The 27,847-nt window shown below is 49.5% G+C and overlaps 1 long non-coding RNA gene across 4 annotated transcripts in view; it reads right to left on the reverse strand.

Annotated features, from left to right (window-relative positions):
- Positions 1-27,847, reverse strand: part of LOC100622439 — a 123,810-nt gene that overhangs the window by 40,091 nt on the left and 55,872 nt on the right. For 2 of the 4 annotated variants that reach the window (XR_002335662.1, XR_002335661.1), the window contains exon 1: positions 27,101-27,382. The exons of 1 other annotated variant lie outside the window; for it this stretch is intronic. This is a non-coding gene — a long non-coding RNA (uncharacterized LOC100622439). Of the gene's footprint in view, positions 1-27,100; positions 27,383-27,847 lie in introns of those variants that run through there. One more of the 4 variants, XR_002335659.1, reaches the window with a different exon arrangement.

Below are 27,847 nucleotides of genomic sequence, written 5' to 3' on the forward strand. Positions count from 1 at the left end.
ATCAGAATCCCTAAGACCTCCTTGTAGAAATTTACATAGAATTGCAAGGGACTTGGAATACTTAAAACAATCCTGGAGTTCCCATCGTGGCTCAGTATTTAATGAATCCGACTAGGAACCATGAGGTTTCGGGTTTGATCCCTGGCCTCACTCAATGGGTTAAGGATCCAGCGTTGCCGTGAGCTGTGGTGTAGGTCACAGACCTGATTCGGATCTGGCGTTGCTGTGGCATAGGCCGGTGGCTACAGCTCCAATTAGACCCCTAGCCTGGGAACCTCCATATGCCGTGGGTGCAGCCCTAGAAAAGACAAAAAGAGAAAAACAAAACAAAACCAAACCAACCAAACAAACAAAAAATCCTGAAAAATAAGGAAGAAGCAGAAGGACACATACCTCCCAATTTCAAAACTTACTACAAAGCAATGGAAATCAAGACAGTGTGGTAAACATCTAGATCAGTGGAATAGAATTGAGAATCCAGAAACCAACCCAGGCATCTATAACCAACTGATTTTTAACAAAGATGCCCAAACTATTCAATGGAAAAAGAATGATCTTTTCAATGAATGATGCTGAGAAACTGGATATCCATGTGCAAAAGAATGAAGCAGGGACACTTACCCCTCAGATCATATAGAAAAGTTAACTCAGATGGGTCTACTTTTGAGTCTCTCTCTTTCTCTCTCTCTCCTTTTTTTTTTTTTTTTTTGGCTGCACCCACAGCAGATGGAAATTCCTGGGCCAGGGGATCAAACCCACACCACAGCAATAACCAGAGCCACACCAGTGATGACACCAGATCCTTAACCCAGTGATCTATCAGGGAACTCCCCAAATGGGTCTACTTTTGAACCCTAATGCAAGAATTAGAGTGGGTAGAAATGGTCTCCTGAGAGAATGCCATTTCTCAGGACATAAAATAAAAATGAGTGTTGGGCCATTTTCTCTTTAAGTGATGCCACCTGATCAGAAACCATTTTTAAAAGGGATGGATATGTGGTCTCCTTTGAAGCACACAGGAAGATAAGCATCACCCTTATACTAATGGTGGGGTTTATGAAGAACCAGGAGGAGACCACAATGTCAGAGTTACAACTATTAAGCTCTTAGAACAAAACATAGGAATAAGTCTGTATGACCTTGGATTTGACAAATAATTCTTAAATAACGCACTTAAAGCATAAGCAATGAAAGAGAAATAGATAAATCAAACTTCATTAAAATTTAAAACTTTAGTGCTTCAAAAGACATCATCAATAAAGCGAAAGATACCCTACACAGAAAGGACAGAAATATTTGCAAATGATGTATCTGATAAGACCTCTTATAACTCAATAATAAAAAAATTTAATGAGCAAAAGATGTGACTAGATATTTCTGTAAGGAAGATATATACAAGTTCATAAGCCTTGAAAAGCCATGAAAAGATATTCTTAATATCACTAGTCATTAGGGAAATAAAAATCAAAACCACCATGAGATACCACTTCACATTCACTAGGACGCCAGATTCCAAAAATCAAACAATAGGTGTCAGTGAGGGTGTGGAGAAGCCAGAACCCTCATACAGTGCGAATGGAAATATAAAATGGTACAGCCTCTTTGGAAGACAATCTGGCAGTTCCTCAAACATAGTGTTACTGCATGATCCAGCAATTCCACTCCTAGATATACACCCAGAGAGATAAAAATATACACCTACACAAAAGTTTGTACACAAATGTTTATAGCAGCATTATTCATACTACTTTAAAGGCAAAAATAACCCAAACATCATAGAGATAAATAAATAGATAAACAAATAGATAAACAAACAAACAAATAGATAAAATTTGGCATGTCTCTACAATGGAATGTTATTTGGTCATAAAGGAGTTCCCATCATGGCGCAGTGGTTAACGAATCTGACTAGGAACCATGAGGTTGCCGGTTCGATCCCTGGCCTCACTCAGTGGGTTAAGGATGGGTTAAGGATCCGGCGTTGCCGTGAGCTGTGGTATAGGTTGCAGACGCAGCTCGGATCCTGAGTTGCTGTGGCTCTGGTGTAGGCCAGCAGCTACAGCTCCCATTAGACCCCTAGCCTGGGAACGTCCATATGCTGCGGGAGTGGCCCTAGAAAAGGCAAAAAGACAAAAAAAAAAAAAAGTTATTCGGTCATGAAAAAGAATGAAGTACTGATACACGCTACAACTTGGATGAACCTTGAAAATATTACGCCAAGTGAAAGAAGCCAGTCACAAAAGTCCATATATGATATGATTCCATTCATGTGAAAGTCTTGAATAAGAAAATCTATAGAAACAGAAAGTAGATTATCATTTGCCTAGGAAGAAGAGATGGAAGGGAAGGGAAAGAGGTTTAGAGCTTAAGGGGTTTTTTTTGGGGGGAGGGGGTGTGATGAAAATGTTCTAAAATCGATTGACTGTGTCCTAAATTGTGTTGAGAGTGAAGTAGTGGTAGGAGTAAAGAGAGATTTTCCATTTTTCACCTTAGTACGAAATTGAACCACCCTTTGTGGGTCAATGGTAATGAAACCTGACTAGTATCCATGAGGACACAAGTTTGATCCCTGGTCTTCCTCAGTGGGTTAAGGATCTGGCATTGCCATGGGCTGTGGTGTAGGTCACAGACATGGCTTGGATCTGGCGTTGCTGTGGCTGTGGCATAGGCCAGCAGCTACAGCTCTGACTCAGCCCCTAGCCTGGGAATCTCCTAAAGCTCCTAATGCCTCTGGTGCAGCCCTAAAAAGACGGATAGTCAGACAGACAGACAGAAAGAAAAGAAGAAAGAAAGAGAGAGAGAGAGAGAGAGGGAGGGAGGGAGGGAGGGAGGAAGGAAGGAAGGGGAAGGGAAGGGAAGAGAAGGAAAGGAAAGAAGGAAGGAAGGAAAGGAAAGGAAGAAAAGGAAAAGAAAAGAAAGAATTAAACCACATATAATTGTCATTTTTCTAAGTCAAGTACAGATATTATCAGAGATTCCCCTGTGGTGCAGTGGGTTTAGAATCTAACTGCATCGTCTCTGGTCGCTATGGAGGTGTGGATTTGATCCCCAGCCCTGTGCAGTGGATTAAAGGATCCCGCATTGCTAGAACTGTGGCTTGGTTGCAGCTATGGCTTGGATTCAGTCCCTGACCTGGGAAATTCCATATGCTGCAAGTGTGGCCATAAAATTTTAAAATAGAACTGATGTCATAAATTTCATACCACTCTAATTTTCTGCAACAGGAATATTTGTATAATAAAAATATTACTGAAGAAAACTAACCAATCACATAATAACAAGAAAAGAACCAGTATCTCCTTTTTCAAAACACAGGGGTTGGGAAGGGATGAGTAGATGAAACACAGAGGATTTTTAAGGCAGTGAAAATACTCCATATGACACTGTAAGATTAGATACATGTCATTATATATCTGTCAAAACCCAGAGAATGTACAACACCCAGAGGGAACCCTAATGTACACAATGTGATTTTGACATGGCAACATAGGTTTATCAGTTGTAACAAATGTACCCCTCTATCACAACAGCCAAGATATGGAAACAACCATATCTGTCCATTGACAGATGAATGGATTAAGAAGATGTGGTCCATATATACAGTGGAATACTACTCAGCCATAACAAAGAATGAAATAATGCCATTTGCAGCAACACGGATGCAACTAGAGATTCTAATACCAAGTGAAGCAAGTCAGAAAGAGAAATATAAACACATGAGATATCACTTATATGTGGAATCTAAAATACAGCACAAGTGAACCTACCCACAGAATAGAAACAGACTCACAGACATGGAGAACAGACTTGTGGTTGCCAAGGGGGAGGAGGGAGGCAGCAGGATGGACTGGGAGTTTGGGGTTAGTAGATGCAAACTATGATATTTAGAATGGATAAGCAGCGAGGTCCTACTATACAGCACAGGGAACTGAGTCCAATCTCTTGGGATAGAACATGATGGGCAATGATAAAAGAAAATGTGTACTTATGTATGACAAAGCCACTAGGTTGTATAGCAGAAATTGATACAACATTGTAAGTCAACTATACTTAAATTAAAAAAAAAAAAGTACCCGTCTAGTGGTACATGTTGATAATGAGGGAGGCTATGCATACATGGGGTCGGGGATAGATACGGAATTTCTGTACCTTCCCTTCAATTTGTTGTGAAGCTAAAAACTTCTCTAAAACGGTAAATTCTCGGAGTTTCCGTCGTGGCACGGCGGAAATGAATCCAACTAGGAACCATGAGGTTGTGAGTTCAATCCCTGGCCTCGCTCAGTGGGTGAAGGATCTGGCGTTGCTGTGGCTGTGGCAATGGCCAGCAGCCATAGCTCCAATTCCACCCCTAGCCTGGGAACTTCCAAATGCCACAGCTGCACTCTAAAACAACACAAAACAAAAAGTAAATTCTCAATTCAAAAAAAACCAAACAAACAAACAAACAAAAACACTAGAGAAGTTAGTCTGCTTACTGCCCTTCCCCCACAAACCTTAACCTCACTTTTCCCTGTCAATCAATCCAGTTCATGAATGAGCTGACAGCGGACCTCAGGCAGACCTTCCTAACCCCTGGCCACAAGAACACTCGCTTTAGTCGTGTGGGATCATGGAATGAGACTCAGAGTCGAGCTGTCTGGAGGGTGACATGTTGTTACTTTGGGCAAGATCAAGTTTCAATCCTCACCAGTGTCGAAGTGGAGCTAGAAATAGTACCTTCGCATGGTTATTGTGGGGAAAAGTGAGATATATGTGCAAAGAGGGGGGGTAGGAGGGTCCCCAACACGTAGTAGACATTCAATAAGTTACTTTCATTCCTGAAGATGAGATTTTCTAGAGCAGCATCAGAGGGGTAGCAGCTTTGTTTCTATCTAACCATTACCTTGGACCCCCCTAGGACAGAAATCAGCTGGACACCAAGCCACATGAGCCCACACAGATCTCCACCTACCAAAGTTGTTCGAAAGTCTACTTTTGAACAATAATGCAAGAATGAAGGTGAGCAGGAGTCCCCTGGTGGCTCGGCAGGTTGAGGATCCAGTGTTGTCACTGCTGTGGCACAGGTTCTATCCCAGACCCAGTAACTTCCATATGCCACAGACCAAGCTTCAGAAAAAAAAAAAAAAAAAAGAACAAGCGTGGGCAGAAAGAATCTCCTAAGAGATCATCATCTCCCATGACATAAAATGGGGCTGAGTGTTGAGCCTTTTTCTCTTTAAGTGATGCGCCACATGATCTGATACCACTTTAAATGAAGTGGATATGCGGTCTTTCAAGCACACAGAAAGATAAGCATCACCCTTTGCGCCGATGATAGGGTTTATGAAGAACCAGGAGAAAGAAATTCTAAGCGCTGGTCCCCACCCCTGCAGAAATATAATCTTAACATCAGTGGTTCCCTGCCTACGAAGCCCTGGGCCTACCCCTGTGTATCTTTGACCTCAGCTTGAGGCTGAGCCAAGTGCTCCTTACGATTTAGGTGAGTCAGGGCAGGTGGAGAGAAGGTGTTCCCAAATGCATCAGAGTCCACTATGGATCTTGCAAAAAATGAAGGTTCTCCAGACCTGTCTGGTCCAACTCTGCAGAGGGGGAGTCCCAAATCTGTCATTCTCAGTAAGCTCCCCGCAATCCCATGCCCAGGGAATTCTCTTGCAGCCAGGCTGCCACCGTTAGGGTCTGAAGAACCAAGAGATGGGTCACTCAAAGTCTATGATAGGAGAGTTGGTACAGGGAGTTTCCCAAAGAAAATAGTTCTGGTTAGCTCACGTTGAAGAGGAAGAAAGTGAGACTCATATTGAATATACTTAAGATTAGACACAAGGCTGCTCGGATTTGGAAGTGTATGGTTTTGAGTAAGAGTTTAAGATAAATAAACACTTTAGATTTCCTGGTAGAAGCCAGTCCCAAGAATACTGAGTTTTAGTACTTCCCTGAGCAAGATAAAGTCAATGAGAAAATTAGAAATGAGCCTCATCCCTAATCAGTGAGCCTTGAGAGCAAACGGAGGACTGAGAGTCAGTCCCCACTCCCAACAGGGTGATCTTGAGAGATGGGATCCAACAGGTGTTTGACAACAGAGAGAAAGAGACAGGGAGGGAGAGAACTGACTGAGCCGGGCTGCAAACTGGGCTGCCGAGGTTGGCAACCTAGTGCCTTCCGGATGGATGGAAACTCAACTCTCATTTCCTTGCTCTTCCGGAATGGAGTCTCAGTGGTGTCCCCATAAAGCCAAGATGCCAGCCAGGGGGAAGCATTCATAGCACATCTGCAGCCAGGGGACCCCAGACCTTAGACTTTCCTGCCCAGAGACTGAGGGTTGGGAGAGATGGGGGAGACTGCCTCTGCTTGAAGAGTCTGGCCCCCATGAAAGGGAGAAACGAATACAAGAGTTCAGCCTCCCCCAGTTCGGAGTGTAAGCTGTGGTCCCTCAACTTGGGGGAGTCAAGGCAAAGGCATCATTGCCTTAAGCAAATGATACTGTGAGCTGGGGATCACTACAGCCCTACACCCTTACCCAAGACACCAGTTTTGTTTTGTTCTGTTTTTTTTTTTTACAGCCACACCCATGGCATATGGAAGTTCCCAGGCTAGCGGTTGAATCGGAGCTACAGATGCCAGGCTACACCACAGCCACAGCAACGTGGGATCTGAGCCACATCCGCAACCCACACCACAGCTCACAGCAATGCCGGATTCTTCACCCATTGAGCAAGGCCAGGGATTGAACCCACAACCTCAAGGACACTGTTGGGTTCTTAACCCACTGAGACACAACAGGAACTCTGAGAGTGCCAGTTTCAGTGCCTAAGCTTTGCTGAAAAGAATCGGTATCTTGGGAAATGTGGGATGCAAAAAACAATTTCTGAGTGTTTCAAGGCCTGTCAACGGTCCCTTAGAAGGTGGCCACTCAGGCTCAGATGGAACCTGGCCAAGGACCTCCCCCCTCCCTCCACATCAGTGCTCCCCAGAGTATAAGTGCACCCACTGGTAATATAGGAGGTGATTATGGTGGTTCCTGGGACCATTTTTAATCATAATTATACATTTACAGGTTCAGTGTGTTTCAGAAGAGAAATTAGGACATCAAATCTGAATTTTATGGGAGTTCCCGTTGTGGCTCAGCAGCAATGAAACCAACTAGTATCCATGAGGATACGGGTTTGATCCCCTGGCCCCACTCAGTGTGTTAGGGATCTGGCGTGGCCGTGAGCTGTGGTGTAGGTTGAAGAAAGGGCTCAGATCTGGTGTTGCTGTGGCTGTGGCGTAGGCCAGGGGCTACAGCTCTGATTCGATTCCTAGCCTGGGAACTTCCACATGTCGTGGGTGGGGCCCTAAAAGGAAAAAAAAAAAAAAAATCTGGTTTTTGTGGATTTAACTGCTGAGGACAAGGTTAAAGGAGGTATTTAATTTTAAAAAATAAGTTGGGTTTAAGAAAAATGTTAATAATGGTACAAGTGCTTTGGGGAGGAGGCAAAGGTCATATATTAAGTGGCTGAGGAAACACTGCTCTGGATGAAACATAAGAGTAACAGCCAAACACCAGCCCATCTCAGAGGAGGAGATGCCTTCTGGGAAGGAATGTGTCCCAAAGGAATAAAATGTCACAAGCCCTGGGCCAAGGCAGGAGAAGGGGAACCTGCCCCTCTTATTTCCTTCCACCTACAGCCATGGCTGAATAGCTACAAAAAAGAACAAGAAAAAAAAGTAACGGTTTGGTTAATAATCAAAATGCACCATTTTATAAGCAAAATATATTTTTAACTCAAGAAAGTGTTATTTCACTAACCATCCCACAGGGTGTTGCAAGCATGACCTGAAGCTGCAACAGGAAATGGCCCCTTGATGTGGCCCACAGGCCTGGACAGCAAGCAGCGGCAGGGTGAGGGCCCATCACCAATCTCAGCAGGGGGGCCACTGCCCTGGCCCTGGCAGCAACAGGGAGCCATGCCATAGCGGGCCAGCAAAGGGGGATAGGGGGATAGTTCTGCAAGAGGTGGCCAGGAGGGCTGGTCCAAATAGGGAACCAGAGATGCCATCTGGGAATATTTCAAAGGGAAGCTGTAAATCTTGAATGTTTTTTCCACCTTTTTTTTTTTTTTTTCTGGCCCAACCTGTGGCACATGGGAGTTCCCAGGCCAGGGATCAAACCCAAGGCACAGGCGCAACCTATGCCACAGCTGCGTGGCAACACCAGCTCCTTAACCCACTGAGCGGGACTGGGGATTGAACATGTGCCACCAGAGAAACAACGCTGGATCCTTAACCTACCGAGCCACAGAGGGAACTCCCTCATATTTCTTATTTTTAATTTCTATTTCTTCGGTGTGTTTTATAACATTCATATATACTAGAGTAGAAGTATAAATATAATTTATAAATACATAAATACCAGAGTGAACACTCAAAATTGTTTATGGATAGGAGGCAGGATCAAAAATTTGGCTGCTGTACGTCTACATTCCTCCCTAACTGCCGCTGCCTGGGTTGCTGTCAATAGTTTCTCCACGTAAACTGTACCTCCCACACTGGATGCTGGGGGAGAGGGGGTTGGGGAGCTGGTGGGGGCACCTGTGCCATTGAGTTCAAACCACTTCATGCGTAGTGGGGTCTCTGGGGCCTGGAGGGTTCTGAGGGGCCCAGGCTCCTTGGAGGAGCGGGTATGGGAAGCTCTGTAAAGTCTAAAGTCCTGGAAATAACACAGGGTCTGCCTTCAGAGGGACCTTCACTAGAGCCCACGTCCTAGCACAGGCTGGCTGTGCAATCTGGAGTGCCTACTCTGAACAGCAAGTTTGTCTTCTGTCCAATGAAGAGCTCAAGAGTGATACATAAGGAGTTCCCGTCGTGGCGCAGTGGTTAACGAATCCGACTAGGAACCACGAGGTTGCGGGTTCGGTCCCTGCCCTTGCTCAGTGGGTTAACAATCTGGCGTTGCCGTGAGCTGTGGTGTAGGTTGCAGACGCCCAAGAAATAGCAACAACAACAACAAAAAAGACAAAAGACAAAATAAATAAATAAATAAATAAATAATTTAAAAATAAATAAATAAATAAAAACTGCATTAAAAAAAAAAAAAAAGAGTGATACATAAGTCGTGGCCTCTTTGCAAGGCTCCCAAGAAGTAAGAGGAAAGGGGGCTTGGGGAATCCTAGAGCACCTTCCTTTCCAGAACACAGAGCGTCCCTGGCATGGGGTGGCCCCAGAGGCTCCCAGGTACAAAGTCTGTGAGGAGGGGGTGCAACAGGGCCAGCGAGGGGAACCTGACAAAGCCAGGTCTCTGCCCAAACAGGCCAGAAGTCATGCACAGCCCAGGTGAGCTGGGGCACCGGCACCCAGCCGCCCACACCAACCATCAGCCACCCCTGCCATCTCCAGGTTCCTGTAGCTGCTGAGAAAGTTCAAGGGTAAGTTGGCTTTCACTCTTTGACTCTTCTTATTCATCTCAGCCAGACCTTTGGGGGTAGGGGGAGAGGTGAGGAAGACAGCTGACATGCAGTCATTCTGAGCACCCCTGGGGTCCTCCTGCTCACAGCCTCCCTTTCCCCCAAGCCTCCACCGGCCCTCCTGACTCTTGTTTCCTAAGAAACAAGCACAGGCTGATTCATGCAGGTTGCAGAAAACAGGATAAACCCAGGCTGCTTTGTAGGGTTACAAGTTCAGAGGCTTTGGGGTTTTCTGGATCTAATCTTGAAGCATCGAGACACATCTGAATACTTGGATGATTCCCAGCTTCTCTTCCTCTTGTCACCCTGGTCACGCTGATGTGCACTGAACCCCAGACCAGAGGCTCCCAGCCCTTCATGCACCATTTGAAGGAAATGGATCCACTGACCTCCCCTAGTCCGTTCCCATCCCATCCGATTCCTCTGAGTCCCTGCAAAAGAACTTCTCTGGGAGGAGAACCAGGCTGTGGCTCGTTCCATTCTCGCATTTCTGACTTTTGCCATTTGGGGAAGCCAGAGAGCAGGTTCTGCTATGCACTTTTGCGGGGAGACACGAGGAGGGTAGAAGCAGGCTCCGTGCCACGTCCAGGGCCATGAAGGCATCAGTGGAGATCAAGGCCCGGCCTTCCACTCTAGCTTGGGGCACCAAAGCAGAGAAAGCATCCTTTCTGATTTTGAACAGACAAGGTCCTGCCTTTTACCACTCTCTGCTGAGACCCTGAAACAGACTGTGAGCTTCCCACACACAGGTGCACAGCTGCTCATCTATCTCTGTGTCTCCCTGCACAGCTCAGTGTCTGGCACAGGCAGCTGCTGAAGGGACAAGGGCGTAGCTGATTCAGCTCAGTCCTGCTGGGGCTAGCACAGTACTGCTTGATACAAGCTGCTATTGTAAAAGTTGCTGTCGTGGCTAAGCGGGTTAAGGACCTGCACGTTCCATCTCTGGCCTCAATCAGTGGGTTAAGGATCCAGCTTTGCCCCAAGCAGCATAGGTCACAGATGTGGCTCAATTCCAGTGTTGCTGTGGCTATGGTACAGGCTGGCAGCTGAAGCTCCAATTCAACCCGTAGCCTGGGAACTTTCATATGCGACAGGTATGGCTCGTAAAAAGAAAAAAATAAAATAAACAAATAAAGCTGCTGGGATTAGCTAGCACCTCTCTCCTCCCACTGCACTGGCTGAGATGCCCAGATTAAACGCGGGGCTTCAGAACCCTCAGAAGATCTTGCAAATCAGTGCTGAGTCTCAGAGCTCCATTTCCTGGGTAACAGCCTCAGATCAAGGTTTTACCCAGGTGTGAGCTCTCCCAACAGCCCAGGAAAGGGGTAAAGGTGAGAACCCTCGCTCACCACAGTGCAGATAGACAGGGTCAAAAAAAAAAAAAAAAAAAAAAAAAAACAACCTGTCAGCTCCACCCTACCTGTGTGAGCCCTCACCATGGGAGCAGAGGCAGGAGGGGAGAACACCACAGCCAGCCAGGTCATCTGTGGTTTCACTTCTCTGGTGAATCAGTTCCCTGTGCAGGAGCCCAGAAGAGCAACCTTGAGTTGAAATATTGTTGAGCCAATTGCAAATGAAGGCACAGGGTAGTGGGGCCGGGAGCAGGGTGTGAAGTCACACCTGCCATTGGTTCAGCCACGCCACATGTCCTTTGGCCCAACCAGCGAGCCTCCGAGGAGGGAACGGTGTACCTGCCTTGCAGGGATGGATGCAGAATGACTCAGAGCTGAAAGCGCTGGGCCAATGGGAAAAGCCTCCACACCTGTGCATTACTTAGAGCGTTAACTAACGGGAGCTATGGTCAGATTCAAGGCATCGCTTGGAACAATTTGGGGGCACTATTTGCATAGACTCAATATGAAAAGTCATCCCACCCACCTCCCCCTCCTCAGCAGAGCGGATCTGCCTCCCTTCCTCCAGAGAAGACCCCAGACTCTGATTTCCTGAATCCAATCTTGAATAGCTCCTCCGGGGTCCAGGGCCCCCCAGAAGGGAAGGAGAAAGGAGGGAGAACCAGAAACAGTCTGCTGCCAGGATTTTCCGCGAAGCTAATAAGCTTAGGTGTCAGGACCCTCACCTGCACGGACCCTTCCCAGCCTCTCGGCTTAATTCTGTGTTCCTGTTTTAAAGAAAGTCTCCAAAACCTTTTAAACTCCAGGCCCCCAAAAAACGGGTCTGCTCTGGCTCCCCAGTAGGACTCTTCTCTCCTCAGAAATAAGCTCTCATCATCCCCCATATGACAGCCAACATCCTCCACCAGCCAGCCTCCTCCCCCTGGATATCCACCCATCTTGCCAACTCGGACAGGCTGACAGGTTCCTGCTTCCACCACTCGGCTCAGGACACCCCCAGCCAGGACTGCATTTTTCCTAACTTTTTGGCCTATTGCACTGGCTGCTCATCCTTCCAGACCCACAGCAAATACTACCGACAGTAGGAAGCTGTCCCCAAGTCCCAGTGCCCTCCGCCCCTGGACTCAGCATGTCCCTCTGTCACAGTATTAACCCATAACATGGAAACTTCAGTTGGAGAGTCCACTTCCCCAACCAGGCTGTGTGCTCCTCTGGGATCCAGGCACATTTATCTGATTCAGATCCTCAGAGCCTACCAGCTCAGAGCTGGCTCCTCCCAGGTGCTGAGCAAATATTTCTCGAATGAATGGATCAATGAATGGCACTGCAATGACAGAATGATTTTAAAAGGTCAAGTTCAGTCTGGTTCCCACCTGCAGTCACTGCGCTCACTCTCACCACTCTCTTCCTGAGATCTTATTCTGCATCTTTGGGAAGTGAAGCCCTGAGAAACCATTTCTGGAGCCTTTGCGCCCCCTAGTGGTTGAATGGCCACCAGCCTCTTCCCGAAGAACCAGAGGCAACAGGCAGGGCGCAGTCCTTGGAAGTCCTGCACAAATGTTTGACCGCCTCCACCACTGACACACGCCTCCCCGCCCCTCCCGAAACAATGTGTCCACCAGGTTTTTATTCAGGTGGAGGAGGCTCAGGTCCTACAATTTCTGTAAGTCTTTGACCTTTAAGGTGCTATGACGACTATGGTCCAAAGACCTCACCCAGGACCCAGTTGCCCTGACAGTGTTGTGGCCACCACATCTCCCCAGGAGATCTCAGAAAAGGGAATGCCATCCTGCTTCCTGTGTCTCTGGTCTGGCATTCTTGCCTGTTGCTTTCAAGGGCCTCCACCTGGGATGTGTGCCTGGGCCAGGATGAGCCATGGAGCCCCAGTCCCACAGAAAGCGAGCACAGCAAAGTCCTGCTCTATTTCCTGGCTTCTGAGGAGCCCATCAGCTACTTTATTCCAACAGCCTTCCTCACTCTGTACCACATCTTGCTGCCACCAACCCCAGCCTTGCCACCTGGAATTGGGACTGAAAACTTTGTTTTGTCCGGGCCATGCAGTGTTGTATTCATACTTGAATGCAATGCCTTTCAATGACAGATGCCTTCTGCTGGTGTCTCCCTGCCCTCTGTTAAATATATCTGCAGATCTTTTTGACTTACAATGGAGTTACATCCTGATAAACACATCACAGTTGAAAATACGTCAAAAATGCATTTTTTAATTTTTTTTTTTTTTTTTTTGGCTGTGCCCTCTGCATGCAAAAGTTCCCAGGCCAAGGATCAAACCTGCACCACAGAAGTGACCCAAGCCACAGCAGTGACAACACCAGATCCTTAACTGCTAGGGCACCAACAAATTCCAAAAATGCATTTACTATACCCAACCTAACAAACATCATAGCTTAGCCTAGCCTACTTTAAACATGCTCAAAACAATCACATTAGCCCATGGGTGGGCAGAATCATCTAACACAAAGCCTAGTTTATAATCAAGTATTGAATAATTCATGTAATTTATTAAGTACTGTACTGAGAGTGAAAAACAGGCCAGTTGTCTGGGAAAGAATGGTCATTTCCTCTTGTGATCCCCTGGCTGATTGGGAGCTGTGGTGGCTGCCACTGCCCAGCATCATGAGAGAGTATCACACAGCCCATCACTAGCCAGGAAAAGACTGAAATTCAAAATTCCAAGTTCCTACTGAATGGGTATCATTTTGTACCATCAAAAAGTTGAAAATCAGAGTCTCCACTGTGGCTCAGCAGTAATGAACCCAAGTAATATCCATGAGGATGCAGGTTCAATCCCTGGCCTTACTCCGTGGGTTAAGGATCCAGTGGTGCTGCGAGCTGTGGCGTGGGTCTCAGACATGGCTCAGATCTGGCATTGCTGTGGCTGTGAGGTAAGCTGGCAGCTGTGGCTCCAATTCAGCCCTGAGCCTGGGAACTTCCATACACTGCTGGTGCAGCCCTAAAAAAAAAAAAATGTTGACAATCTTAAGTTGCAGCTTTGTTAGGTCAGGGACCATCTGTCATCTGTCATCCTCCCCGTCCTCCGTCCCAGCGTCTCAGCCCCTGAAGGATCTGAGTTAGAGACTCCTGCCCCGTACAGTTCATTCGCATCCTCCTCTTCACACCATTTCCTGTCTGCCTACAAAATCCTACTTAATTCTTTGCTTTGCTTTTTTTTAGGGCCGCACCTGCAGCATATGGAGGTTCCCAGGGTAGAGGGAGAATCGGAGCTACAGCTGCCAGCCTACACCACAGCCACAGCAACGCCAGATCAGAGCCACATCTGCAACCTACACCACAGCTCATGGCAAAGCCGGATCCTTTAACCCCCTGGGCAAGGCCAGGGACTGAACCTGCATCCTCATGGATCCTAGTTGGGTTCGTTAACCACTGAACAACGAAGGGAACTCCCAAATACTACTTAATAATTGCCTCTTCTAGGAAGGCCTCTCTGATTATTCAATAATCATGTACCATTGTTTGGACAAACAGTCCCTGCATATGGAAATAAGAGCTATGGCCCCAGACCTCAGGTGGGGAGGACAGAGGAGTTGAAATATCATCAGTCATTATTAGGGAATAAGTGCTTGATAGGTAAGCAAGGGGCTCTGAGAGCACCAGGGGCCATCACAGAGCCCTGACTGGGGAAGTGTCAAAGAAAAGGGGACAGGTTGGGGAAGGGGTGGGCTAAGGGTTTGGTGCTGGCATATGCACACTGCAGTACATGGAATGACTGGCCAGAGGGGACCGGCTGTATAGCGCAGAGAACTTTCCCAACATTCGGTGATGATCTGTATGGGGAAAGAATCTGAAGGAGAATGGATGTGTGTACATGTATAACCAAATCACTTTGCTGTACAGCAGAAATGACCGCGACATTGTAAAGCAACTGTACTGCAATACGACTTGAAAAAATAAAAAAAAAAAAAAAGAAAGTGTTCCTGGATGAGGTGAGGTGCCATCTGCACTGAGTTGTAAAGAAGGACCCAGGAGTCAGGTGCCAAGCAGAGGAGGTGATGAAGGAAGAAGGTGTCCAAGCTGAGAGGCTGGAGAGACCGTGGGGCACTGAGGGTTCAGTGTGGCCAGTCCAAGCCTCTGACAAGACAGGTCACAGGTCCTTGCTGCTCCATCAGATAGAGGTATGATTATACTGGCTCCTAGAAGGTCACTCAGCCACTGTGTGAGGAGGTTTTCTGCGAGGAGCAAGACCAAGCGAAGGGGACCCTTCAGGCAGCCATCAGTGGCAGCCAGGAGGGAGAGGATGGGAGCCTGATGGAGGCGGGGACACTGGAGGGAGATCGGCTGGGTCAGTGACCTAGGAAGAGCGGGGTGTTGCTGTAGGCAACAGGATGGGGGCAGGGGTCACTATCAAAACGAACAGACAGGAGGAGGCAATTTCATTTTGCCCGTTGGGTTGAGTTCCTTGCAGGACCTCCAGAGGACAGGGCCCCTGGGTGGTGGGGACAGAGACTCGTTGCTTAAGCCAGTTCTCTGAACGAGAAAGCTTAAGGGGAGAGCTATCAGCACCCAGGTGATAGGTGCAAACTTGGACTTGGAGGACATCCCCGGGGAGAGAATCGAAACAAGAAGAGAGGGCCCAGAGGGAGCCCAAGGGACAATGACATGGGAAGGTCCAGCCAAAAGGAGGAGGGCAATCGAGGGAGGAGGAAGGCTCCAGAAGACAGGCAGACCATGCAGTCATGGCACACCGCTGGCAGAGGTCACAATACACCGGTCAACAGGGACCTTGGCCAAAGCAGTCTGGAGGGATGAAGGGGGCAGGGACCAGATCACCCCGGGGGTGGGGGGTGAACACAGGGTGCCATGAGAAGGCGGGTGACAGGGGTCGGCCAGCCCCCCGCCCCCAAACTGAGCAGAGAGGGGAAGGGAAGCAGCCTGGCAGCAGAGCTGGGGCACGGCGGGGAGAAGAGTTGGGGGAGATGTGTTTGCAAGAAGGGAGGTTCCGCAGACCTGCGTGTGTGGGAAGGGAGGTGGGGAAGATGCAGAAGGAGCGGCTAAGGAATGCTCGCGTAGGGGACAGAGGGGTTCAGAAGGCTTTGAGGGTGTGAAGAACAAAGCTTCCATCATCGCAGCTGAAGGACAATCAGGGAGGGCTCGGATCTAGATGTGTCTGTGGTTGTGGGAGGGGTGAGGAGAGGACGGAAATTGAAGATGCTCCTGTCTGAGGGTCCCTGCTTCCTCTGAGCTGAGGGAGGTCAGCGTGTCTGTTGAAGAACCGGGGGCAGCATGAGAGACAACCTGAGGAGAGCCCTGGAGTCTGAAGGAGCCACTGCCGCTGCCACTGCCGCCACCACCACCACACCACTGGGAGGGACCTGACCATGGACACAGAGAGGTGGCCGCGGTGGGGAGCGCCCAGCTGGGAGCTGGAGATGGTGCTATTGCTGTGGTTACATCCGTGAGCCTAAAGGAGTTTTTTCAGCATCCCAGGTGCAGGACAGGTGCAGGTGGTTGTTGGCTTGCTCCAGGGCTGGCTTTTCGCTGGCCAGCACGCACACGGCGCGTGTAGACACACGTACACTATACTAAATTTGCTTGGCACTAACCTCCCCCCACCTCCATCCCTCCCAGCAGTCTGAAGGGGATTCTCTCACTAGGAAGGTGGGTAATAACAAGAGAAAAAGATAATGTGCATTCACCATGGCCAAGTTCAGGGCCAAGGCTCACACTGGTACTTGCCCCCAGGCACAGAGATCTGCAGCATCTGCATCTTAAAGGCCAGGCCTATAGGAGCAGGGATGGGTCTGCCTGGAAACCAAAGGCCACTGGAAGAACTCAACCTATGGAATGTGAGTCAAATGTGAATAAGGCCCAAAGTCACCCCTATTTTCCTTTCCCCAAGAAATCCCCCATGATGTCAGCTTTGTGGCGTAATTCTTGTGGAATTAAACAGGAACCGCTTCAACATAAATCATTACACTTCCATCTTCAGTTGATCTAAGCCTAGAATTTGATACTTGGCTGGAAGAGTAGGGTAACCATAGGTGCGGGATTAAACTCTATTGACCTAGCAGGGAGTGGGTCCTCCCTAATAAGAACAAATTTTATAATTGTTTCTTAAAAATATCTCAGGCACCATGCCTTGGGCCAGCCACCCTATTATGGGGGCTGTTATATTGAGGCCAGGAGGGCAGTGACCCTGAAGTGGAGTCCCTTCTCCTTCTGGGCTCGCTTTGGCTGCTAAGTTCCCCCCACTCTTAGGTGGAAACTCTGAACAACAAACCAGCTATGAAAGTGTCATCATGAGCTATAGGTCCTCTCCAGCCCACACTTGCCACCACCTCAGAACATTAGCGGATGTTTCTGTTTAAACTTTGGCCAGCTAATGGAGTTCCCATCATGGCTCAGTGGAAATGAATCTGTCTAGCATCCATGAGGACACAGGTTCGATCCCTGGCCTCACCCAGTGGGTTAAGGATCTGGCCTTGCCATGAGCTGTGGTGTAGGCTGGCAGCTACAGCTCCGATTGAACTCCTAGCCTGGGAAGCTCCATATGCTGTGGAAAAAAATATATATATGCCAGCTAAAAATGAAAACTTCTACCTGCACCAGATCCCCAGCACCATCCCATGACGACATGACTCAGACCCTGCCCTATAAAACTTAGCTCTCCCTAAAGGCCCATCTCTCTGGTCAGTAAAACTTGCTTGGGGCCTCACTGCTCCAGGTGGCTGTCTTAGCGTCTCTCCTGCATGCTAACACCCATCAGGGCTTCCCCAAAGCCCCCAGAATGGTCCACAGTCCCCCTTCCGGGGTCACCCCTCATTCCTTTGAGGTTTCCCTCCTCCTAGCCCACGCTCAAGTTCAGTATTCAGCCCAGGACCAGGCTTTGGGGGGTAGGATCAGACCCAAGGCGGGGAGGGGCAGGCCTGGACAGCTGGGGCAGCCGCGGGCAGGGGACCAACAGGTAGCCATGGCCTGGGCACAAGGAGAAATGACAGATGTCAGGATGGGATGCCCAACAGGTGGGTGAGAGGCAAGTACCAGGGATCAGGGCAGCCTGAGTGCAAAATCCCAGAACAAGGGCTTGCAACAGAAACCAAAAACCAGAAAACCACTTCTAAGAACACGAGAAAACTCAGAACGTGGGGAAACAGTGCGGGTTGGGCGCCCATCTGTAAAGAAGTAGCAGAGTCGAGAGCCAGTGGGGCCCCCCCAGATCCACCCATCCCTCAAAGCTTGAAGTATCGAGGATGTCCTGCCTCCAGGCCCAGTATTGGACTAAGAGCCCAAGTTTAAGGACCTGGGGAAGACAGGTGGAGGGTCCTTCTGCAGAAGAGGCAGCAACAGGTTCAGGGCCTCTCCCCCACCTTCCTGTCCCTAACACAGAGCACTGTGCTTCTGAGAGTTTGCTGGTAATTTTATAAAGGAAGCCAAGAGAGAGGTCAAGAGAGGACAAATAGGGCAGGTTACAAATTGAGCAGAAATGTTACTAAAGGCCCTGGGAGCCTCTCTCCCAGCCCAGGCCTCCATCCCCTCTTCTCACCAGGCAGAACCTTATCTGGGGAGGCGGGGGCCCCCTGGTTCCTCCACATGCACACGGTGTCCGTCCCAAGGCATGGACTCAGTCCAGGCCACGGGTGGGGCATTAAAACCTCTGGGAGACCAGCCATCCTGAAACGGTGCTAGAACCCAAGAGGGTCATGGGACTTCTTCAGAGGAATTGTCATCCCATCACAGAAAGGACATGAGGAGCGAGGAGATGAAGAGCCCTGCAGCCTGTGACGGCGGGGGCACGTGCACAGTGGGCCTCGGTCTGGGGAGGGGGTGAGGTTTTCTAACAAATGTGCCAAAGGAAGGGCAAAGCCCCCAGCGTGTAGCCCACACACCTGTCTGGGTCCTGGCTCAGCCACTTACTGAGGGGTCACCACCCTGGTTTGGAACAAGCAGCAGACTTAAGGTGTGAATGAGAACATGAGTGAAAGAACCTTTGCCACTATTGTTAAAAATACAAAAATAGGAGTTCCCACTGTGGCTCAGTGGGTTATGAACCCAACTAGTATCCATGAGGATACAGGTTTGATCCCTGGCCTGGCTCAGTGGGTTAAGGATCTGGCATTGCCAGGAACTGTGGCGTAGGTCACAGATTCGGCTCGGATCGGCGTTGCTGTGGCTGTGGTATAGGCTGGCAGGTGTAGTAGCTCCAATTCGACCCCCAGCATGGGAACCTCCATATGCTGTGGCTGAGGCCCTAAGAAAAAGGGGAAAAAAACGCAAAAATATGTCATGGGAGCTCTGTTGCCAAGAAGAGCAAACTGACAGGTCCTGGGGTGCACTGGGGCCTACAATGTCCCCCCCACCTCTGGGTCCCAGGCCCTGTGGATGTGGCTCCACCTCCATTCCTCTGCTGCCTCCTCTGGAAAAACACTCTGGGCTCCCCCACACTCTGCCTCACTCTGGGCCAGGTGAGACCTTGGAGCGCCGTCAGGAGCCCCCAGGTCTGGCGCACAGGGTGAGGCTCTCAGCCCCTGCTGGATGAATTGAACAGAACTGAGGTCCCACCCAGAGCGGCAGGGGCCCTGTTGCCGATCGCCACCTCCCACTCCACCTGTGACAGGGAAAGTGGAAAGAGCATTCTCACTGGCCAGGGCAAGCGAAGAAGAACGTGGGGGTCGGGAGGAATTTGATTAGCATTTTATCTCCTCGCCCTGAGCTTGGGGCACTGCCCGGGCAGACACACCTGCACGGGACAAGTAGGCAGGGCCGCTGGGAGGCGCCAGGGCCCTGAGCTGCCGACCCAATTCCCACGCTCAGGGGGCTCTCCTGAATCTCGCCCACTCTCGGGCACCTCCCCTGGGAAGCCTGCCTGGAGCCTCCACCCGGAGCCCAGGTGTCCCCTCACCTCACCACCACCCCGGTCATCAGGGATGCAGGGAGAGGCTGAGGTCTCCCTCCACCAGCAGCTCAGCCCCTTTCCGCACTCAGTTCCCTCACCTCTTCCACAGCCCTCTTGCAATGTACTCTCGGTGCTGATGGAAGAGCTGTAACATGCTAAAATAAGATCTTTTGGCTTTGGAAGGCATGAGTCAGGGTTTTCTGTTTTGCTGCAGCCAACTCTATAACCAATTTGCTGTCCCGGGCTGGCAGAGGAGGGGGCGGCTAGCAGCCCTGGGAAGCATTTCTGGTAGAAATCCAGACGTGGGAGTCTTGCTCTCCTGAGAGATTGTCCTTGACCTCCTTTCCCTTCCAAGTTTAGGATCCTGCATGCTCCTGGGTCCCAGATGGGGAGCAAATAGCTGCCATTGCTCAGCTGGAGCTCATTCTATGGAACAGGAGGGCGAAAAGGCCCCCTTTCTTTACTCCTAGCAATCTCCTTCTCCCCTCTCTTCCTCTAGTTGCTTGCCAGCTCCGGGCCCCCTGGAGGGCCAGTTCCTACCTGGCTTGTGAATCTCTTCCTCCGCCTGAAGGACAGGCACAAGGCCTCCTATTCCTGCCCCCTGCTTAGCTGCCCTCATCCTTTGCAGCCCCAGGCAGAACCCTGCTGGCCTCCTTTTAATCTTCCCTGATTGATCCAAAAGGGAGGGACGGAGGAGTTTGCTTGTGGCGCAACAGGTTAAAGATCCAGCATTGTCACTGACGCAGATTTGATCCCAGGCCCTGGGGGAAATTCCATGTGCCTTGAGCATGGCCAAAAAAACAAAACAAAACAAAAAAGAGAGGGAGGGAGGGAGGGAGGGAGAAAGCACCTCCACACTGCTGCTCCAGCTCTGTGTCCTCCCATCACATGCTCCTGGTTACAGGTTTGGGGGACCCCAGTGGGGAGACCCCAGGCCACCCCAGAAGCACCTTTTCTGCTGAGCCACCCATTCTAGCATCCGATCCCAGCCCTGCTTGTCCAGAGATGGGACCGCTTGCACCACCATCTCAGCGGCAGGCTCAGCCCGCCCACACTCAGGGGGCTGGAGGGGGCCTGGCTCTGAGCCCACATCGCCCCCATGCCCAGGTGGCCCAAGAAGGGAGAGGTCAAGAGACCAGACTTTGGTCTTTGGGAGTGGCCTGCAGACCTCAGATCTGGGCCTGTTTTTCCATCTGCTTACAGAAAATTGGAAAAAAATTGGAAAAAAATTACTTCACACCATCCCTGGCAGCACAGGATGACATGGTCCCGTAAAGCATTTAGCAGAACCTGAGAAGTACTCGCTCAATAAGCAGCATTTCTTGCTACGATTAAGTAAATGAATTTTTTTTTTTTTTTTTAACTAGCAAATTACTCCAGGGACTAGTGTGACAAGTCCTCACCTCAGGTTATCTTCTTCCTGCCATCAATGTCCTGGGGAAGTTGAATCAGTGACGAGTAGATGAACACACACTCTGAGCAAGGCAAGGGGGGAATTTCACCCACGCTCTGGGAAGGCACCCCCGGCTTCCACTGAGGGTTCTTCTCTGCTAGTGCCCCCCATTCCCAGGCCCCGCTCCCACCCTGGGTGGTTTGGATCCTCCATACTCTGGGGTCCCCGTTTTGACCTTTTCTTTCTCTAGATGTGTGAGTGTCACTGACTAAGCCAAAGTCACCTCAGTGCCCTGGGCCTCCAAGATGGCATTTCTCTTCCTGTTATGAGCTGACTTCACAAACGCTGCCCTCCCTGGTCAGGGGCTTCCTGCCTTCGCAGCCCACAGCCCGGCTGCAGATGCAAAAGTAACAGTGCCGGTCACCACACTCGGGGCGTGACTGTCACCATGTGCTCTCACCCCGCGCACCACCTGGGTCCCAGTTCCTCACGACTCAGTCCCCCCTTGGAACAATTCCATCCCATCGACTTAAAATTCTGCTGCATCCCAAAGAAAAAGCAAGTCCAGGGAAGCGCCCAGAGCTAATACATCAAATTGGGTACCCTTTCAGTTCACAGGGGCCAGGACCACAAGTCAGCCTGGCTCCCATCCAAACCCTCCAGAGGGCCCCCCTCCAGCAGAAGCAAAGCAGACAGCTGCCTCGGACCTCTTCCCACAGCTCTGCCGGGTGTCAGGAATGGAAACTGATCCTTCACTGGGGCTCTGGCTCTTTTGATTTTGTGACTGAGAACCAGGCAGATGGGCAAGGAAGAAAAAAAGACGGAGCACAGGGGCTTCATTCAGGCAGGCCTCTCTCCATCCCTCCCCCTCTGTGTGCCTGACCCCTGCCCTCAGTCTCCTCCTGCCCCTGAGCTTCTGCCACTTCAATGGCCTCCATCTCTTTCCCTGTCCATCCCCCTCTCTGTCTGTCTTCGGGCTTTTGTTGTTGTTGTTGTTGTTGTTGTTGTTGTTGCTGTTTAGGGCCACACCCTCAGCATATGGAGGTTCCCAGGCTAGGGGTGGAATCGGAGCTATAGCCACCGGCCTACGCCAGAGCCACAGCAACATCAGATCTGAGGCTTGTCTGCAACCTACGCCACAGCTCACGGCAAAGCTGGATCCTTAACTCACTGAGCAAGGCCTGGGATCAAACCCACAACCTCATGGTTCCTAGTCAGATTCGTTTCCGCTGCACCACGATGGGAACATCTATCTTCTGTCTTAATTCCACTCTCCTTTCTGTTCCTCTAGTTGGTAATCATCTGTGTATCTTTCTGCTCTCCTTCCTGTTTTCTCTGTCTCTCTCTCATCTCCACTTTTATTTTTAAATCTACTTTAATTACTCAATCTTTTTTGCCTATCTAGATCTCCTTTCTTTCCCCTTCCAAAGAAAAATACTAACGCAATTCCTCAGAAAACTAAACATAGAACTACCATTTGATCCAGCAATCCCACTCCTGGGCATCTATCCAGAGAAAACCACAACTCGCAAAGACACATGTACTCCCATGTTCATTGCAGCACTACTTGCAATAGCCAAGACATGGAAACAACCTAAATGTCCATCGACAGAGGAGTAGATCAAGAAGATGTGGTACATATACACAATGGAATATTACTCAGCCATTAAAATGAAGGAAATCCCGGCATTTTTAGCAACACGGATGGACCTAGAAATTATCATGCCTAGTGAAGTCAGCCATACAATGAGACACCAACATCAAATGCTTTCACTGACATGTGGAATCTGAAAAAAGGACAGACGGAACTTCTTTACAGAACAGATACTGACTCACAGACTTTGAAAAACTTATGGTCTCCGGAGGAGACAGTTTGGGGGGTGGGGGGATGTGCTTGGGTTGTGGGATGGAAAGCCTGTGAAACTGGATTGTGATGATCATTATACAACTACAGATGTGATAAAAAAAAATTTAAAAAGAAAAAAGAAAATTAAAAAAAAAGAAAAATACTAACGTGTGAGATAAGATAGCCAGCAACCTTCCATCAACCTTCCATACCCCACCTCCTTACATACAGACCCCAAGGTCCTGCCAGAGGTTCAAGGTGGTGGTTCCAGTGGCTCATCTTCAAAGTCATCACTGATAAAAACTCTAACTTGGAGTTCTCATCATGGCTCAGTGGTTAACAAACCTGACTAGTATCCATGAGGACTCAGGTTTGATCCCTGGCCTCACTCAGCAAGTTAAGGATCTGGCGTTGCCATGAGCTGTGGTATAGGTGGCAGACGTGGCTCCGATCCCAAATTGCTGTGGTTGAGGTGTAGGCGGGCAGCTACAGCTCTGATTTGACTCCTAGCCTGGGAACCTCCATATGCCATGGGCACGGCCCTAAAAAAAGACAAAAGACAAAAAAAAAAAAAAAAAAAAAAAACTGCTAACCTTCTCCATGTTGAGCCCCAGGTGGGCTCTTGGTCAAGCACACTGAGCAGGGGCAGCCCAGATTACAGTACCCATTCAGGAATGACCAGACCGGGTTGGAATGAAATCTCTCTCTTTGAAAGCAAGACCCCCAGTGGAGCCCTTATCAGTGGTGCCACACCTGTTCTACCAGGGAACTGCAGGGCACTCACAGCCCACCCCACCCAGCCCCTTTCCCGCCCTTTACTTTGCTTATCTTAGCTCCAGAAGGTGACAACAGGGACACACCCAGCCTAAACAGCCCTTCCCAATAACTTTGGCCAGGAATCCCGTGGGTAAGTAGCCTACTCGTCATCCAAGATGGCTGAGAGGAGGAAGGCTTTGGGGGGGGGGGTGCAGTCCCAGAAGTGAAATGTGGGGGCTGGTCTGGGTCTGATCCCTGGGCAGTGGTCTGGCTGGAATCATGAAGGCTGGACAGGAGTCACCATTACTGCCTGACTCTGTGTGTGTGTGTGTGTGTGCGTGCGTGTGCGTGTGCGTGTGCGTGTGTGTGTCTTTTTAGGGCCATAACCTCCTGCACATGGAGGTTCCCAGGCTAGGGGTCGAATTGGAGCTGTGGCTGTCGGTCTAACCACAGCCACAGCAAGGTGGGATCTGAGCCACGTCTGTGACCTATACCACAACTCATGGCAACACTGGATCCTTAACCCACTGAGTGAGGCCAGGGATCAAACCTTCCTCCTCAAGGATGCTAATCAGATTCATTAACCACTGAGCCACGATGGGAACTCCAAACATATGTATATTAATTTATGTGTAGATCCGGTTTACCTCTGCGCCCCCCATTAGCCAATATCTGAAGGACAACCAACCTTTAGAAAAAGAGTATTGCTAAAGTTCTCGGTGTGGTTTGTGGTAAAGAACCCAACTAGTATCCATGAGGATGTGGGCCTGCTCCATGGCCTCACTCAGCAGGTTAAGGATCCAGTATTACCATGAGCTATGGTGTAGGTCAAAGACATGACTCGGATCTGGAGTGGCTGTGGCTGTGGCTGTGGCAGCAGCTATGGCTCTGCTACGACCCCTAGCCTGGGAACTTCCATATGCCTCAGGTGCAGCCCTAAAAAGCAAAAAAAAAAAAAAACAAAACAAAAAGGAAAAAAAAAGAAAATATTACTAACATCAAGAGATTTGAATCAATATTTCAAATTATCCTGATAATTTTGAATAGTTTTAATTAGCTTCCATCCATAATGATTAGATTATTAGAGTTGTGGGGGGATTTTGTTTGGTGGGTTTTTTTGTTTTGTCTTGGGGTTTTTGAGCTTTTTTTTTAGGGCCATGCCTATGGCATGTGGAAGTTCCCAGACTAGGGGTTGAATCAGAGCTGCAGCCGCTGGCCTACGCCACAACCACAGCATCGTGGGATCCAAGCCACATCTGCAACCTACACCACAACTTACGGCAACGCTGGATCCTTAACCCACTGAGCGAGGCCAGGAATCAAACTTGTATCCTCTTGAGTACTAGTCAGGTTCATAACCCACTGAGCCACAACAGGAACTCCAGGTTTTGGCGGCGGTGGTAGGGAGTTGGCCCTGCCCATGGTGTATGGAAGGTCCCAGGCCAGGGATCAAACCCACACCAGAGCAGCAACCCAAGCCACTGCAGCGATAACACCAGATCCTTAACCCACTATGCCACAAGGAAACTCCTGAACCACTTCTCCTCTCAACAGCAGTAGCTAAGGAACTCCTCTAGATTGTTAGAGTTTTAACTCAAGACAAAAGATATCAAGGCCCCCCCTCGAAGGGTGGGGAGCAACGGCCTTGCCCTTTCCTTGCCATCTGCCTGTGCCTGGACCTACCGGCCTTCTCCCCAACTCCCAGTGTCATTTCAGGAAATTGCTGAACACTTGGTCCATTGTGCGAGGGCAAGTGTATAGTTAAAACTAAGTGAGTTCACCCATAAATCCACTTCGTGAACATGAGTAAGCGTGTCACAATATGCTAAAAAGGAGCAGAGATGGAAGGACCCCTCTGCCCATTGTCATGGAACTCCCCATCCCCCACTTCCCTCAGACCCCCCGCACCCTCCGCTCAGACATACACAACATGCCTGACGTAAGGGCTAAATGCAGGCGCCAGGGTCCCACAAAGCAAATATTAGAAAAGCTCAAATGTTTTCTCGGTGTTTAGCTGAAAAATACACGTAAATAGAAGTTTCAATCATTTTGTCTCCTATCCCAATGGATCCTCTTGTATAACCCCTGGGTTTAAGACCCCTAGTTTTGGGAACTTCCATTCTGGAAGGCATAGGCCTGTATCCAAATTCCTCATTTTGTGGACAGGTTTTGCAAAAGAAGATGTCCTGTGAGTTTCTCATCTTTGAGGCCATGTATTATGTATCTTCCCAGCCCCAGCCCCAGGCTGGCGGAGAGAAGACGCTCAGGAACTATTTACAGAATTAACAGCACACTCCCCAAGTGCACAGCCTCCCCTCTGCGCTGCGAATGCTTGCCTTCCCTTCGGCCCCTGCTCTCCCACCCCACCAAGTCCTGTTCATCCCCATAAGCTCAGCTCAGATGTTACCTCCTCTAGAGTAGCTGCCCACCTCCAGCTCTGTTTGCTCTTTCAGCGCGCCCTCCCTGCCTTCCCCATTTGAGAACCAGGAGGGCAGGGAAGGTGTCCAATTCACCTGCGTGCCCCGTGCCTGGCACACAACATGCGCTCAGTAAATGGCTGATGAATGAGAGACTCCCACAGAGCCAAGGGTGAGATCAAGGGACAGTCTGGACCAGAGACTTTCGGGTTCAAGAACTTCAGTTCTGGGTAATCAGCATGCAGAGGCTGAAGGCCAAGGGACACTGTGTGAGGGACATCCAGGACCCAGTCTGCATGTTGAACCTCAGAGGGGCTGCTCACTGAAGGCCTTTCAGGTAGGAGATGAATCTACCCAAAGAGGCAGGCAACCCCAGGGTGTGGGACTGAGCTTCCACCAGCTGGTGGCACTGTGTCTGCGTCTGCCAACCCCACTGAAGCAGAGCAGCTTCCCGGAGCCAAGCAACCTCTCCCAAGCATCGCTCTGCAGCCAAAAGCACTGAGTCAAGCCAGAAGCACCAGCATTATCAATAAGTGATCATCTGCGGGACTTGGCAAGGCCCGGACGCGGACAATCTAAAAGCATCCCATCTTCCAACAGGGTCAGCCCAAGGAACGCAGTTGTTAATGGCCCACCATCAACTCCATCACCCACAAAGAAACCTCAGAATCATCCCTAATCACCCCCGCAGCTGGTGCCTTGGAGTCTGCGTCAGCAATGTCTCTCAATCCCGGCAGCCCAGCATCTGCGCCAATCTTGTGCTTTGGGTCCGCCCGCCAAGCTGTGTGCTGTTGGGTCAGTTACTGCTGTTCCCTCAGCCATAAAATAAGAACATTGAGACTGGGTTCGCAAGGTTCTTAGGGCAAAATCACTTCTCTTACACACAGCACAGAGCAGGGGACACAACACAGAGTAAAATGTTAATAAAGAATATCTCTTCTTTTCTTCCTCTTCTCCATCCCCGTGGACCACACCTTAACGCGGGGCTTTCTCCATCTTTCCCTGAACTGTTGCAACTGCCTCTTACCTGTTCTCCCGACGCCTCCCCTACACGGCTGCCAAGAAGTATCTTCCTCTGAGGCAAGAGTTATACTTTAAACTTACTCAAGCAACTTTTAAGTACCTTGTGTGCCAGGCACTGCGCTGGTGCTGCAGATATAAAAATAAATGCGCTCTCTCCCAGGGAGCCCAGCACAGGGGCCCACAAATACTTGTGACTGTTTTAGCTAGAAGGTCCCTAAGCAGGGACTTGAACTGATCTGATGTTCTTTCGAATTTGCCTCTCCTCTCCATCACCCCTCCCCTGCCTTCCTTCCAGCCCTCCCCCACCCACCTTCAGCACAAGGACAAGTAGCAGGAAGTCTCAACATAAAGAGACTGTCCAGGCACAGCGACAGAAAGAATAAACAGGCAAAGATGATGATTCAAACAGCTGCAAGAACGTGGCTCGGTAGCTCTGGTGGAGGAAACGTTTTTGTTTTGTTTTGTTTTGTTTTGTTTTGTTTTGTTTGAGGGGGAAGGGGACAGAGGGTCATTTCCCACTCAATATTTCCCTTTATGTGGCAACCTGAGCAAAATCATATCCTCGAGCAGTATTGGTCCAGTCTGTGCTTGAAGGCCAAGGGAAAGCTCCAGCATAAGCTCTCAGCCTCAGCCTGAGACCTCCAGTCCCAGGCAAATGGACTCAGGGATTCTTGGAGGGGCCTGTTGCCAAGGGGTGATGGCCACATCGCCACCTACCTCTGCTCCCAGACACTATCACATCCACAAACGC

This window comes from Sus scrofa, chromosome 9 (genome assembly GCF_000003025.6).
Source record: "Sus scrofa isolate TJ Tabasco breed Duroc chromosome 9, Sscrofa11.1, whole genome shotgun sequence".
Taxonomy (NCBI): Eukaryota; Metazoa; Chordata; class Mammalia; order Artiodactyla; family Suidae; genus Sus; species Sus scrofa.